The following is a 15,921-nucleotide window of genomic DNA, read 5'->3' on the forward strand; positions in this document are numbered from 1 at the left end:
GCAACGGTGTCTGTATCTACAGGCTTATTGGAGCTGTACTCCCTGTCTGAATGGTTGATTCTAGCATTTCATCATATCCCTTGGGAATCTTCTCTTGAGAACTCCCCCACTGGAGTAATTGAAACAGAGACTGACCATCTGTCAGCGATGCTGAGGAAAAAAATTCCTGTCTTGGGTGTCAGATTGGAATAGGGGACCTGCAAGTTTTCTTCAGACTCTAGCATTATAAGATTCTGCACTGGAGCTAGCCTTCAGTGCTAGAGATATTGTGCAATTGACAATTTGGAGTATGGTTCTAATGCTGTTTGGAGACAAAACAACTCTTTGCTTCTCTTGAAACTGAAATGTTAAATCTTAATATTCACAGTTAGAATTTTGTTAGTGTTTTAAAATCGGCACAGGACTGGTATCCTGTTGTGTTTAATGACACAGAGAAACAGTTGCTTATTTTCTTAGTGGACCTACAGAACCTTTAAATGTGTAGACCTTCCAGTAAAGGAGAAATAATTGGTGCCTCCACACTTAAAAAAATGTCTCAAAGGATAGTCTAGCACAAAACTGAGATTTTCCTTCCTTTCCTCCCTGTAAACACTGCTGTTTTCTCTGTGTGTGTTTTGTATATATTTAATATGTTCTTCTGTTTTACTCCTTCACCAGGGTTTATAGTTACTGAAGGAAGGGGATATTTTCAGGGAAAAAAGTACATTGTATTTACATTAAGTTAAAGATATAGATTATTTTAAAAAATTGATCCTGCTATTTTGTGTATTATATTAGGAGCTTCTGATAGCAAACAAGGAATTATTTTTAAGAGTAGAACATGAACTGCATACATGATAATATTAGCTCCAAACTTGACAGCTGAAGTTCTGAATTACTGTAGTTAAGCATGACCGCAAATACGCATTTGTAGTCTGACTGTAGCAACAGGAACTAGGAGAGTGCACTCAATATATGTAGTAAGTATATGCTTGAATTATAACTGTAAAAATCTGACTGTTCATCCAGCCAAAACAGTGCTTCTTGCATGAATGGAGCCCTTTTCAATGGAGCTTAGTGTAATAAAAATAATTTCTACTGCAAGTGATGCATTTATAATCTTTTTTTTATTTCACAATTGATAAATGATAAACAAACAGCACAGTGTGCTTATTGTTTGCTGGGGTCACCCTGAGATTCCTGTACACAAGCTGAAGGCTTTCTTTACTCATGATGCACGTGTGACTTAGCAGCAGCACGAAGGTCTCCAATACAGAGATCAGGTTAATCCTTCTTGGCAAGAGCTTCTAATTTCTTTTTCAGCTATATCCTTATGATTGTCACAAATTGTGTTATCATAGGGATGCAGAGTTTGTCTCTCAGTTTTTTTTTTTTTTAATGAAAATTGCCCCATTGGTGAATTCTGCTGAACAGTTTTTTTTAGAGGATGACCATGTCAGTTTTTGATAAAATGAAGACTTTGTAACATTGGAAGACACAGATTGTTTTTCTTCCAAGAACACACAGAACTAAAACTGAGGAAAAGAAAAATGCATTTGATAGCGATTGATTGATAAGGTACATCATTTCTATTTTTTCTTGATTTCCATTGTAGAATATGGCCAACAATGTAAAAAGGTGCTAAGAACATATGAAAAGATTTAATCTTCATTCTTTCATGTACCTATTATTTGTTACACTGTGCTTCATGAAGCATAAGCAAAGATGAATAATAATATTCCCATTTTTGATTTGGATACCTGTTAGTCATTTAACCTTGCAAAATAGAACCTTAGATTTTTTCTTAACCTTTCCCCACCATGTTGGGATGCTTTCCCAGCCTTTTCCCATGGAATTTCATGCCCCTTTTCATAAGCTTCAACACTCCAATCTTCACCCTTTATAGATAATGACCCATGATCATTGAAGAAGTAGCAGCCATTGAATGGAAACTCCTTTGTCTTTCTATCACCAAACAATTTTTCCTGCATCTATACCTTTACTTCCTTCTAGTTAAAAGCAAGAAGGCATTGTGTCCCAGCAGAGATCAGACCATCCCATCCCCTCTCACCTTCTAGAGGACTCAACCCTTAAACCCTCATCTCTTCTTTGTCTTCTGTGTTGCCTCTCAATAGGGTCAAGCTTCCTCTTCCATTTTTTTTTTTTTACAATATTGTAGTGGTTTTTGCCATACATTGACATGAATCAGCCATGGATTTACATGTGTTCCTCATCCTGAATGCCCCTCCCACCTCCCTCCCCATCCCATCCCTCTGGGTAATCCCAGTGCACCAGCCCCGAGCACTTGTCTCATGCATCCAACCTGCACTGGTGATCTGTTTCACACTTAATAATATACATGTTTCAATGCTGTTCTCTCAGATCATCCCACCCTCGCCTTCTCCCATAGAGTCCAAAAGTCTGTTCTATACATCTGTGTCTCTTTTTCTGTCTTGCATATAGGGTTATCGTTACCATCTTTCTAAATTCCATATATATGTGTTAGTATAATGTATTGGTCTTTATCTTTCTGGCTTACTTCACTCTGTATAATGGGCTCCAGTTTTATCCATTTCATTAGAACTGATTCAAATGTATTCTTTTTAATGGCTGAGTAATATTCTATTGTGTATATGTACCATAGCTTATCATTTGTCTGCTGATGGGCATCTAGGTTGCTTCCATGTCCTGGCTTTTATAAATAGTGCTACGATGAACATTGGGGAACATGTGTCTCTTTCAGTTCTGGTTTCCTCGGTGTGTATGCCCAGGAGTGGGATTGCTGGGTCATATGGCAGTTCTATTTCCAGTTTTTTAAGGAATCTCCACACTGTTCTCCATAGTGCTATACTAGTTTGCATTCCCACCAACAGTGTAAGAGGGTTCCCTTTTCTCCACACCCTCTCCAGCATTTATTGCTTGTAGACTTTTGGATAGCAGCCATTCTGACTGGCATGTAATGGTACCTCATTGTGGTTTTGATTTGCATTTCTCTGATAATGAGTGATGTTGAGCATCTTTTCATGTGTTTGTTAGCCATCTGTATGTCTTCTTTGGAGAAATGTTTGTTTACATCTTTGGCTCATCTTTTGATTGGGTCATTTATTTTTCTGGAATTGAGCTGCAGGAGTTGCTTGTATATATTTTTTTAATCCTTGTTTCTTCGTTTTCTATTATTTTCTCCCAATCTGAGGGCTGTCTTTTTCACCTTGCTTATAGTTTCCTTTGTTGTGCAAAAGCTTTTAAGTTTCATTAGGTCCCATTTGTTTAGTTTTGCTTTTATTTCCAATATTCTGGGAGGTGGGTCATAGAGGATCTTGCTGTGATTTATGTCAGAGAGTGTTTTGCCTATGTTCTCCTCTAGGAGTTTTATAGTTTCTGTTCTTACATTTAGATCTTTAATCCATTTTGAGTTTATTTTTGTGTATGGTGTTAGAAAGTGTTCTAGTTTCATTCTTTTACAAGTGGTTGACCAGTTTTCCCAGCACCACTTGTTAAAGAGGTTTTCTTTTTTCCATTGTATATTCTTGCCTCCTTTGTTGAAGATAACATGTCTGTAGGTACGTGGATTTATCTCTGGGCTTTCTATTTTGTTCCATTGATCTATATTTCTGTCTTTGTGCCAGTACCATACTGTCTTGATGACTGTGGCTTTGTAGTAGAGCCTGAAGTCAGGCAGGTTGATTCCTCCAGTTCCATTCTTCTTTCTCAAGATTGCTTTGGCTATTCCAGGTTTTTTGTATTTCCATACAAATTGTGAAATTATTTGTTCTAGTTCTCTGAAAAAAACCATTGGTAGCTTGATAGGGATTGCATTGAATCTATAGATTGCTTTGGATATTATACTCATTTTCACAGTATTGATTCTTCCAATCCATGAACACGGTATATTTCTCCATGTATTTGTGTACTCTTTGATTTCTTTCATCAGTGTTTTATAGTTTTCTATGTATAGGTCTTTTGTTTCTTTAGGTAGATATAATCCTAAGTATTTTATTCTTTTTGTTGCAATGGTGAATGGTATTGTTTCCTTAATTTCTCTTTCCGTTTTCTCATTGATAGTGTATAGGAATGCAAGGGATTTCTGTGTGTTAATTTTATATCCTGCAACTTTACTATATTCATTGATTAGCTCTAGTTATTTTATGATAGAGTCTTTAGGGTTTTCTATGTAGAGGATCATGTAATCTGCAAACAGTGAGAGTTTCACTTCTTCTTTTCCTATCTGGATTCCTTTTATTTCTTTTTCTGCTCTTATTGCTGTGGCAAAAACTTCCAAAACTATGTTGAATAGTAGTGGTGAGAGTGGGTACCCTTGTCTTGTTCCTGATTTTAGGGGAAATGCTTTCAATTTTTCACCATTGAGGATGTTTGCTGTGGGTTTGTCATATATGGCTTTTATTATGTTGAGGCATGTTCCTTCTATTTCTGCTTTCTGGAAAGTTTTAATCATAAATGGATGTTGAATTTTGTCAAAGGCTTTTTCTGCATCTATTGAGATAATCATATGGTTTTTATCTTTCAATTTGTTAATGAGGTGTATTACATTGATTGATTTGAGGATATTAAAGAATCCTTGCATTCCTGGGTTAAAGCCCACTTGGTCATGATGTATGATCTTTTTAATATGTTGTTGGATTCTGTTTGCTAGCCATCTTCCATTTTTAAGAACTCTCTTTGGCCTTATTCCTCCTTCCAGTCACTGCTTCACTTCACAGTGGGAAGTGGAAGGATTATTGCTTAGTTGTCTCTGACTCTTTGTGACTCCATGGACTATAGCCCACCAGACTCCTCCTCCTCCTCCATGGGATTCTTTAGGCAAGAATATTGGAGTGGGCTGCCATTCCCTTCTCCAGGGGATCTTCCCTACCCAAGGATTGAATCCGGGTCTCCTGCATTGCAGGCAGCTTCTTACCATCTGAGCCACCTGGGAAGCCCTTCACTTCACAATTAAGCTGTTCAAAGAACTATGAGCACAACCTGACTTTAGTTCCTTCCTTCTCAGAGAGATGAGTTTGGCCCTCACCAGGTCTACTGTAATATTTTAACTGGCCTTCCTGATTTCACTTCTCATCCATTGCCTATGAAAATGCTAGAATGATTTGTTTTTTAAAAAGTGGTTTTAAGTGAGGTAACATTTACCTGTATTGAAATGCACAGATATTAAATGTACATTTTGATGTGCTTTGACAAATGTTTTTACACATTTAACCAACACTCTAAATAATATATAGAATATTTTTTCACACTAGGAAGTTTCCTTGTGCCATTTTTAGAATGATCTTTTAAATACAGAAATCAAATTATCTTTTATATAAAGTTTAAAAACATGCAAAACAATTCTATATATTGTTTAGGTGAACTTATATATAAGGAGTCAAAATGTAAGTTAGTGCAGAAGAATGGTGAGCACCAAATTTATGAGAGTAGTTAGTTATCTCTAGTGGGGCGGGGGTGGGGGTAATTAGGGAGTAGCATATATATTAATGCTATATTTTAGTGGTTGATATAGTCTTATTATGCTGTGTATAACTGGTTTTTTTGGGAAATACTTATAGAGGAATGAACGATCCTAAATGTGAAGCTTGATCCTTTTCTATGAAGTGAACCTATGAATGTAACTGGATCAAGAAATGGAACGTTACTAACCAGCCAGAGGTCCCTTCTTACTCATTCCCAGTTTATATTACTCCCAAAGATAACAGTTATCCTGATTGTTAGCATCAGAAACTAGTTTCTCTTGGTCAAAACCTCACAAAGTGGAATAGTATACTGTGTACTTTTAAACCTGGCATCTTTTTTTGCTTACTCTAAACCCATACGTGTGATTCATCAATAGTTTTTAGTCTGTCAGTATTTTGTTCCTTTTTTTCCTGAGTGGTATTCCATTTAATTTGATTATCAGTTCACCTGTAGATGCACATTTGAATTGTTTTCAGTTTCTACCTGTCACTAACCATGGATACTAGGAATTAGGTAGGTGTGTGTGTGCTCAGCCGTGTCTGAATCTTTACGGCCCCATGGACTGTAGCCTTTCAGGCTCCTCTGTCCATGGAATTTTCCAGGCAAGATTACTGGAGTGGGTTGCTGTTTCCTACTCCAGGGATCATTCCCAACCCATGGATTGAACCCATGTCTCTTGCATCTCCTGCACTGGCAAGTGGATTATTTACCACTAGTGCCACCTGGGAAGCCTGTCACTAACAGCGCTTCTATAAATATATAATGTATAAATCATTTTGTGTACATATTTTCATTTCTTTTGGGTAAATGTAGTGCATAATAAGATACCTTATTGCATTTTAATTTTATGTGCCCTCTCATATCTTTCATTTTATAGATGCATTTTAATCTAAAATACACATTTTAAAAATGTATTAGAATTTTTATTGTTACTTTAAACAATCAATATTCATTCTTATATACCCACATGTTTACCTTTTCCATTGCTCTTTATTTTTTTCCTACATTGCCATGCTTTCATCTGGGATCATTTTCTTATGCCCATTAGACTTTTATTAGCATTTTTTCAAAGTGAGGGTTTACTGCTGACAGATCCTCTCAGTTTCTACTTATCTGAAAATATCTTAATTTTACTGTCATTTTGAATGATATTTTCTCTAAGTATGTCATTCTATTAATGAAGGTTTTTTCCCAGCACTTTAAAAATCTTATTCCATTGTCTTCAGGCTTCCATCCTTTCTGCTGAAAAGTCAGTCATTAACCAACATTATCAAAACTTTTTTTGAAGATATTGTGTTTTTTTACCTTTGGTTACTTTTAGGATTTTCTTTCTGCCTTTAGTTTTATCCATCTTTCTGTGATGTCCCTAGGTTTGGCATTATTGATTATTTTCTATTGTATATTTGCTGTCAACCCTGATGAAGTTCTTAGTAACTTTTGTGTTTGTGCATTGGTATCTCTAACTTGGTTGTATCTCTTTAAATATTTTTGTTGCCCCTTCTTTCTCTCTTCTTCTGTCTTCAAAGTTACGTAATTTAGGTCTTTTTCCTTTATCATAAATGTATGTTACTCTTCTTTCTTTTCCATTTTAGCTTTTCTCTGTGCTTCAGCTTTGAAGAATTTTGACCTACCTTCCTAGTTATTAATCATGTCTTCTGCTATGTCTAATATGTTGCTCAGTAGTTTTAATTTTACAGTACTAGAAATTATTTTTGATCCTGTTTTTTGCATTTCTTTTTATTGATTCTAACTCTATGGTGAAATTCTTTGCCTTTTATGAATTTTCCCACCTTCTTATTATATTTCTGAATATATTAATCATAGTTAGACTCTTTTCCTACTAACTCTAATACCTAGATCACTTGTGATTTCTGTGTCTGTGATCTGTTTTTTTATTCCCCTCTGGGTTTGTGCTTTGTGTCTTGGCATGTTTAATTAGCTTTGAATGTATACTCAACATTTTGTATGAAAAATTGTGAATGTTGTGTGTGATTTTATCTCCAGAGAAAAAACTTCCAGGTATGCACATTGGGGGACTGGTTATTATAATCCAGCTGGGAACTTAGCTGACTATAGCCATTGGTTTAGTTTTGATAAAGCTGTGTGTGCCACTTGCCGATGCCTCTTTCTAGGTTGTAGCCTTCTTGGAACTGCAGCTAAGAGCATAGGATGTTCTCAGACTTCCCCCTCTGTGGCTAGTCCAGAACGCTTTTCTCTCCTCAGCAGTGTGAGACTATCAAAATTCTTGCTGAAAATGTTTTTGGGAGCCTTCTCCTTGTCTTCTTAGCCTCATGCCCTGCACAGCTTTAGACTTGAGCAGATGTCTAGAGGGGAATACCAGCCAAGTGCTGGGCTTCGTTTTCTGCTTCTTTTTTATTTGGATCTTGGCATCTCAGGGCTCTTAAGTTTTGTCTTTCTTTCTTCAAGAGACTACTGAAATTTCTTCTGGTATTTTTGCCTCTTAATAGCAACTATGTTGAGGCTGTTTGCCTGGATCCTCAGCCCCTTACCCCTCCCCTACTTTAGGCAAATGTCCCAAGGGAAAGAATGACTGCATAATTTTGGCTCGTCTCTTTGTGGTTCCCTTATCTCTGGGATTTGTCCCCTCAATTACTGGTTGTCTTAAAAACTCTGCTATGCCTTTAAGCAGGTGTGTGTATGTATTTGTGCTTTATCCAGCTATTCTAGTTGTTTTTAGCAGAAGCATAGTCTGAAGCATTAAGCAACTCCATTATAGGGAGAATTGGATGTGTGCCTGAAAGATTTTAAATATACAGATGGAGAAATATAGCCATGTAAATTTCCTGCTTAAAAACCTTCATTGGCTTTTGATTTCACTAGGAATATAGTTCAAAGTCTTTAGCATGCTTACAGGGTCCCTGATTTGTTCCTCTCTTACCTCCAACAACATTTTGTACTGTATTTCACTTTGCTTTTCATAGTATAATCATATTGGCCTTTTTCAGTTTCTCTATCATGCCAAATTCTTTCTATGTCAGGCTTATTCCATGCAGATCTGCCAATTAATATAGTTGCAATACTATGATTTCATGTCTGGAATTCTATTCCCTAATACATGATTTTTGATCCCAACTTAGAAAGCTTAAAAGTGCTTAACCCTCTAAAATGGCAACAATGAAAATATCTGAAAAATACCATATATTGGCAAGTATGTAGAGCGGAAGGAACCTTTGTACATTACTAGTGGGACTGTGAATTGGTGAACCACTTTGAAAATAGTTGGCATTATCAGGTAATATTAATATGTATACCCTGTGATTCTGTTATTGTACCAGTAGGTATATGTCAGAGGCTCTTGTCACCAAAAGTCTTGTACAAACTATCTATAATATTCACAAATTTGAAACCCCCAAACTTGAAATATATTAATATATAAATGTATCAATAGTAGAATGGATAAACTGTGGAACATTTACATAATAGAACACTATTCAGTAGTGATTATCAAACTTGAGCGTCATCAGAACTATCTGGAGGGTTTATTAACACACAGATTACTGGGCCTCATTCCAAAAGCTTCTGAGTCTGGGGTAGAGCCCAGTGATTTGCATTTCAAACAAATTCCCAAATGATTCTGATGCTCTTGATTTTGAGACCTTACTTAGAAAACTGTTGCTATACAGCAATGAAAATTGCTGTAGTAAAAGGAATCTCACAAAGTAATTTAAGCAATTTTTTATTATAAAAATTTTGAAACTTAAAATTTAAGAGCCAAGAGTCTAGTATAAAGAGCCTAATCTATCCATCACAAAGTATTTAATGTTTACATTGTAACTCCTTCCTCACAGTATTTTAACTCAAATTTTAGACATTGTGGCCTTTCACCCATAAATATAATGCTTTGAAGCCGCAAACATGATGCTGAGCCAAAGAAACAGAGTAAAAAGAACACATATAATGTAATTCTATTCATCTGAAAATAGAAACAAGCAACATTATTTGGAGATACATAGAGATGGAAATATTATAAAGAAAAGAAAGGAAATCTACATCATGAGAACAAGGATAGTGATTAATTACTTCTAGGTGGGAAGAATCATGGTGATCAGAAAGGCATGCTTTTGAGATGGCGTAATGTTTTATCTCTTGCCCGTAGAGGTGGATACAGGCAAGGTATCTTGAGGGTTCTCTAAAAGTTACTATGAAAATATCCATGTGTATTTTCGGCAGCTTCTTACATCTATATTTTATTTTATATTAAAGGGACAGAAGTATTTATTTGATGACATCTTGTGAGGTGTTTAGGATTTACATCAGATGTATGGTTAATCTGAGCAGATGCAGTTACTGTTTTAATGCAGTCAGCATCTGTTGGCTTTCAGCCTCATGTGTGAGGGCAGGGCTCGTCTTTGGATTGTCCACAGTTGCAGGAACTCCTCTGGCTAATTTGCAAGAGCTATAATCTTTAATTCTGACTGGTGTCTGGCTGAAGCCTTGCTTCCTCGCCAGGTACCATGACTCATTCGCCTCAGTCATCTGAGTTCTGCTCTTGGCTTTAATTCTGCTGCAGTCAGCAGTGCAGGGTGCCTTCTGGCTTCTCTGGATCCCCTTTCTCTTTGAAGGAAGTCATCCTTGATCATCTTTAAAATTAATTTTCAGCATGTATATATTCTTTGAGAGTTGATAGAATCCTTTTCTTTTTTTTTTTCTTTTTTTTTTCTTTATTATTATTTTTTTATTAGTTGGAGGCTAATTACTTCACAACATTTCAGTGGGTTTTGTCATACATTGATATGAATCAGCCATAGATTTACACGTATTCCCCATCCCGATTCCCCCTCCCACCTCCCTCTCCACCCGATTCCTCTGGGTCTTCCCAGTGCACCAGGCCCGAGCACTTGTCTCCTGCATCCCACCTGGGCTGGTGATCTGTTTCACCATAGATAGTATACATGCTGTTCTTTTGAAATATCCCACCCTCACATTCTCCCACAGAGTTCAAAAGTCTGTTCTGTATTTCTGTGTCTCTTTTTCTGTTTTGCATATAGGGTTTAAGCCAGAAAGATAAAGAACATTACAGCATACTAACACATATATATGGAATTTAGAAAGATGGTAACGAATCCTTTTCTTTTTGTTTTTTTCTCTCCATCTTGTCAACTGGATAGTGAGTACAGTGGCTAGAACTCATGGTCAAGCTGGACAACCAACCAGGGCCATGCTCCAGAAGGAGGAGAACTGAACTGGGAGGGTAGCAGGGACCCTGAAGGGTTACAGTCTCTACTGGATTGCATGTCCCTGACTTCTTAGTAGTGGTTGAACAGATATTGTTATGTTGTCTGTCACAACTTCTAAATCTTAGTGCCAGTTTCTTATCCTATGTGTGTATCCTTCACACTAATGTTCTATATACTTCCTAAAGCATCATTGTGAGGTGTCACTGTGTCATTCTCCTTTGGGAATAATGACTACTATTTTTAAAAATTCTTTTCCATTATGTTTTATTTTAGAATATTGAATCTAGTTCCCTGTGCTGTACAGTAGCACCTTGTTGTTTATCCATTCTATATATAATAGTTTGCATCTGCTTATTCCAAACTCCCACTCTATCCCTCCCCAACTCTCCCTCCGCCTTGGCAACCATAAGTCTGTTCTCTATGTTTGTGAGTCTGTTTCTGTTTCATAGATAAGTTAATTTGTGTCTTATTTTAGATTCCACATATAAGTAATATCTTATGGTGTATGTCTTTCTCTTTCTGACTTACTTCACTTGGTATGGTAATCTCTAGACCCATCCATGTTGCTGCAGTTGGCATTATTTTATTCTGTTTTATGGCCAGGTGGTAGCTCAGCTGGTAAAGAATCTGCCTGCAGTGCAGGAGACCCCGATTTGATTCTTGGGTCGGGCAGTTCTCCTGGAGAGGGGATAGGCTACCCACTCCAGTATTTTTGGGTTTCCCTGGTGGCTCAGATGAATGTGCCTGCAATGCGGGAGACCTGGGTTCGATCCCTGGGTTGGGAACATCCCCTGGAGGAGGGCATGGCAATGCACTCCAGTATTCTTGCCTGGAGAATCCCCATGGACAGAGGGGCCAGTGGGCTACAGTCCATGTGGTTGCAAAGAGTTGAATATGACTGAATCGACTAAGCACAACACAGCACAGTATTGTATTTTATGTGTATACTATATCTTCTTTGTCCGTTCATCTTGGAATGGACATTTAGGAACAACGGCCTTCTGTGCTACATGAATTCATAGAGACTTTACACATAATATCTCATTTAATCTTCATAACACCTTTGTAAGGGTGTTTACTGAGGCCTCTGCTGACATTGAGGTCTGCTGGCCAAAGGTATAGGAGAGTATGAACATTTCAAATCCCATTTTGTAGATGAGGAAGCTGAGGAAACACACACACTGTACAGAGCAAGAACACCAACTGAATCAAAAGCCCTGATGTGTTCCTTTACTACATTGTTGCCATTGGTTGCTGAATGAGGAGGATATTGTGAGTATAGCATTCAAGGCCTATTGTAATTTGACCCCAGCCTCCTTTATAGCCTCAATCTGACTTAACTCCATCAAGGTATCCTCTCTTTCAACAAGATGTCAGAATAATAGAACTAATGTTCTTACCCCCTAAACTTGTTCCTCTTACAAGGTTCCCATCCCAGTAAATGGCATTAGGCAGCACCCATTTTCTTTGCTAGACATTTAGGTATCACCTTTGAAACTTCCCACCCAGCCCCTCACTGTCACCAGCCCATCACCAGATCCTACTGACTGTCCCTTCACTTTTCTTCTCCCCACTCCCAGGACAAGAAACTCAACCCAAGTCTCTGTTATCTTTAACTTGGACCCCTTGAAGTAGCCTCCCAGGACTCTCCCTGTAGCTACTCTTGCCACACATTGATAAGAGTGTGTAAGCCTGGGTGTATGTTAGAATAATCTGGGCAATTAAAATATATCAGTGCTCGGAGCCTGTCTGTATAGATCCTTATGTGGAGTGGGCCTGGGCATCAGTGTGTTTGAAAATATCCCTCAGGTGATTCTAATGTGTATCTAGCCAGAGGGAGAAGCCCTGAGTTAGGGTGATCTTATAAAAATGTAAATGTGATTTTATCCATGGTTGCCAAAGTTACCTGCACACCAGAATCACCTTGGAATCTTCAAAAAATTCCAAAACCCATACCCAGGCCATACACAAACCCGGCTGATGTACAACACTGGGGGCAAAACTTATGCATTATATTTTGGAAGCTTCCTAGGTTAGTCCAGTGTGCAGACAGGTTTGGGCACTACTGAATTATGCTGTTCTCCTCTTCAAACTCTTTAATGGGTTAATGAGTTCCCCTGCTTTGGGGATAAGATGCTAAATTTTTAATATAATTTAAAAGATTTTGTAATCTGATTTCTGTGTATCTTACTAGATCAGGGGTTGGCAATTTTTTTTCAGTAAAGGGCTAGATAGTAAATATTTTGGGTTTGTGTACCATATGGTCTCTGTTGCAACTACCCAGCTCTGCTTCTGTAGCATGAAAGCAGCTGTAGACTGTATGTAAATGAACAGGCATGGCTGTGTTCCAATAAAACTTTATTTATGGCTACTGCAGTTAGAATTTCATATGATTTTCACAACATTATTAACTATTATTCTTTTTATTTTTTCAACTATTAAAACATATGAAAGCATTCTTAGCTGATGGGGGCTGGTATACAAAAATAGGCAGGGACCAGATTTAATGCTGCTGGAGTTTGCCGACTTCTACCCAAGATTTGGTTTGATTCAATTCAATTCTCTATCTTACAGATCATCTCTCTTCCTCCCCCTGTCTCTCTTCCCCCCATATTTTGGCAACTCTGAGCCTCCTTCACTTCCTTGACATTTTGCTGTTCAGGGACTTCACAAGTCTTTTTATTGCCTATTCCCCACCCCATACCCTGACACTCTTATGTGCCTCTTGGGTGAGTTAATTCTTATCACTCTTCAGACGGGTCCTTGACTAGATGTTACTGCCTCATGGAAGCATTCTGAGAATCCCCAGACTATCTTGGTCTTATAACTCCCTGCAGTTTTTCTTCCTTTCACTCACCTCGGTCTGTAATTACCGGTTTTAACTTAACTGTAGTGGATTCATGATTTGTGGGATTGTCCATACAGCAGACATGGCAGGACCAAGGTCTCTCTTGTTGGAGACTGTGTGCCCCACCCCCAGCATAATACTTGCCACATAGTAGGTGTTCAGTTAATCCATATGGATTGACAGAGGGAAGAAGAAAGGAGGAGAGGGAGGGTGGGTACCTCTGATTCCCAAATGTCTGGCCTTGCCTTCTTATTCTCCAGCTTCTTATGAAATATTCCTCTTGGGGAATTTTTTTGGAAACCAAATTAGGGTTGGGAGATTGTGTGATGAAACAGAAGCAGTGTGGAGGCAACTGGACAGTCCTGAGGAGTCATCCCATTAAGGCATAGTAAACTGGTGAGTCACTTTCTGCTCTCCACGCATGTGCAGAACATTGACATAAACAAAGCCCTAGTGACGCGAAAATTTAGCAGCTTAGAGCCCGGGAGTCAGCTTTTTATTATCATCATTGCTGTGCCATGAAGCAGGTTGAAAAGGCAGGCACAATGAAACAAAAATCCCAGACTCTTTTTATTTCAATGAGTAAAACATATTTGGACTGAGCCAATGAAACCCAGAAGGAAAGCCATAGGTGTCGGGCTGCTCAGACAGGGACAACGACCAGATGTCTTCTGGCACATTTTCCTCTAGCATTGATCCAGGGCATCCCCCACTCCAGTCCATCCATTAGCTCTTGGGTTACAGTTAAGGTGAGGTCACTGTGGAATATTATGGAATATTAAGATCCATTCTGTGGCTCAGATGTTAAAGAATCTGCCTGCAATGCAGGAGACCTCGGTTTTATCCCTAAATCAGGAAGATCCCCTGGAGAAGGGAATGGCAACCCACTCCAATATTCTTGCCTGGAGAATCCCATGGACAGAGGAGCCTGGTGGACTATAGTCCATGAGGTCGCAAAGAGTCAGACACGACTGAAGTGATTAGCACTTTCTTTCAAAGATTTAAGTTGGAATCTGAGCAAGAGGCCCTAACAAAGAGGCCAAGTATGTATGCGTGTGTGTGTAAAGGGGGAGGGTGAAAAGAGGGGTAGGTAAGTGGGGGTAGATATGGATGTAGAGAGAGAAGAAGAGAGGGAGGGGAGGTGACAGGTAGAGAGAGGGTACATGGGCAAGCAGGTTAGCGGAGATGGTGGGGCTGACCTTTATTTACTAAGCAAACCCTTGTTTGCCTACTGGGTATTTAAGTACTGTCGGGATACAAAGGTGTAGAAAGACACAGCCTCGTCCTCAAGAGGTTATCTAGTTGAGCATAAACTATTTTTTTCACATACCAGAACATTTGTACCTTTAAAAAGTTAGGTTGTACATACTGCTTTTCAGTCAATCCCTGTGTGATATGACCTTTCTTGAAGGGATTCGTGAATCATTTAGCTTCTGGTTGCAAACAATTGGGTGGTTTGAGCACTTCCATTGATAAAACCCCCAGTACTCTATGGTCTGTTTTTGAGCATCCTCTCTGTGACTGAAGAATTCTTGTTAAGGCTGCTGCACAACGAGGGCTGTGAGGTCAGACCTACGTGCTCCTGCTTCTGATGTTGCCTGTTGAAGTACAGGATGCCAGCCCCTGGGGGCTGAGCAGCTGTGGGCCTTCGGGGGAGCATCTCCAGTGCATCTATTTGGGGAGATTTATTTTTGCCTGTTTAGCCAGTTTGTATTCTCACTTTCATCCTGGCCTCTGTTCTGATTCAAATTCTGTATTTCTGGGCATTCTGATAATATTTCCCACTCTCTCAAAGGGAGGCAGCTGGATCGCTTTCTTCCTTCCAAATGGTTCTTTTATCTGGAACATCAGGCAGAACCACCTCATGGGGGCTATCAATATTTGTAGTCAGACATGGGGAGACTTAAATGGCATGCTTCAAGCCATCTATCATCAATCTGGCCCAGCTGCTTGAATATTTCAGAATTTTATTTTTGGGAAATGTATATTCTATACATTTGGTTTGAAGATATCTCTGATATTCTTCTCAAGAGAAGTCTTTGCAGAATCTCCTATTTTGAAAAATAGATTGCCTCACAGTTTCATAGTTGACAGTTTTCTGAATGCTGGAGGCTTCTATCACTCTGGCTTCCTTTCGGGGTCACAAAGGTGATAGTCTTCTTTTTTTTTTTTTTTTGGTGATAGTCTTCTGATAGCAGTTTCTTAACATAGAAAAATTGCCCTTTTTTAAGTTAAGGGAATCCTAGGGGATTCATCTATTCACATCTTCAGTATTTATTGATTACTTAGTCTTCATTGGTTACTCTTGTTTATCCTAAATAAAGCAGATGAGGCCTTTACTGTCTTGAATTTTATATTTGAGTAAAAATAAACAGACGAGGAACAGATAAACTAAAAAAAGCCTCATGCACACATGGACGCTGATTCATTAGT

The 15,921-nt window shown here is 38.4% G+C and overlaps 1 protein-coding gene across 9 annotated transcripts in view; it reads left to right on the forward strand.

The window, feature by feature from the left end:
- HTR7 (5-hydroxytryptamine receptor 7) overlaps positions 1-15,921 on the forward strand; it is a 109,296-nt gene that overhangs the window by 1,150 nt on the left and 92,225 nt on the right. The gene's annotated exons all lie outside the window — the stretch shown is intronic.

Source organism: Cervus canadensis, chromosome 8, assembly GCF_019320065.1.
Source record: "Cervus canadensis isolate Bull #8, Minnesota chromosome 8, ASM1932006v1, whole genome shotgun sequence".
NCBI classification, from domain to species: domain Eukaryota; kingdom Metazoa; phylum Chordata; class Mammalia; order Artiodactyla; family Cervidae; genus Cervus; species Cervus canadensis.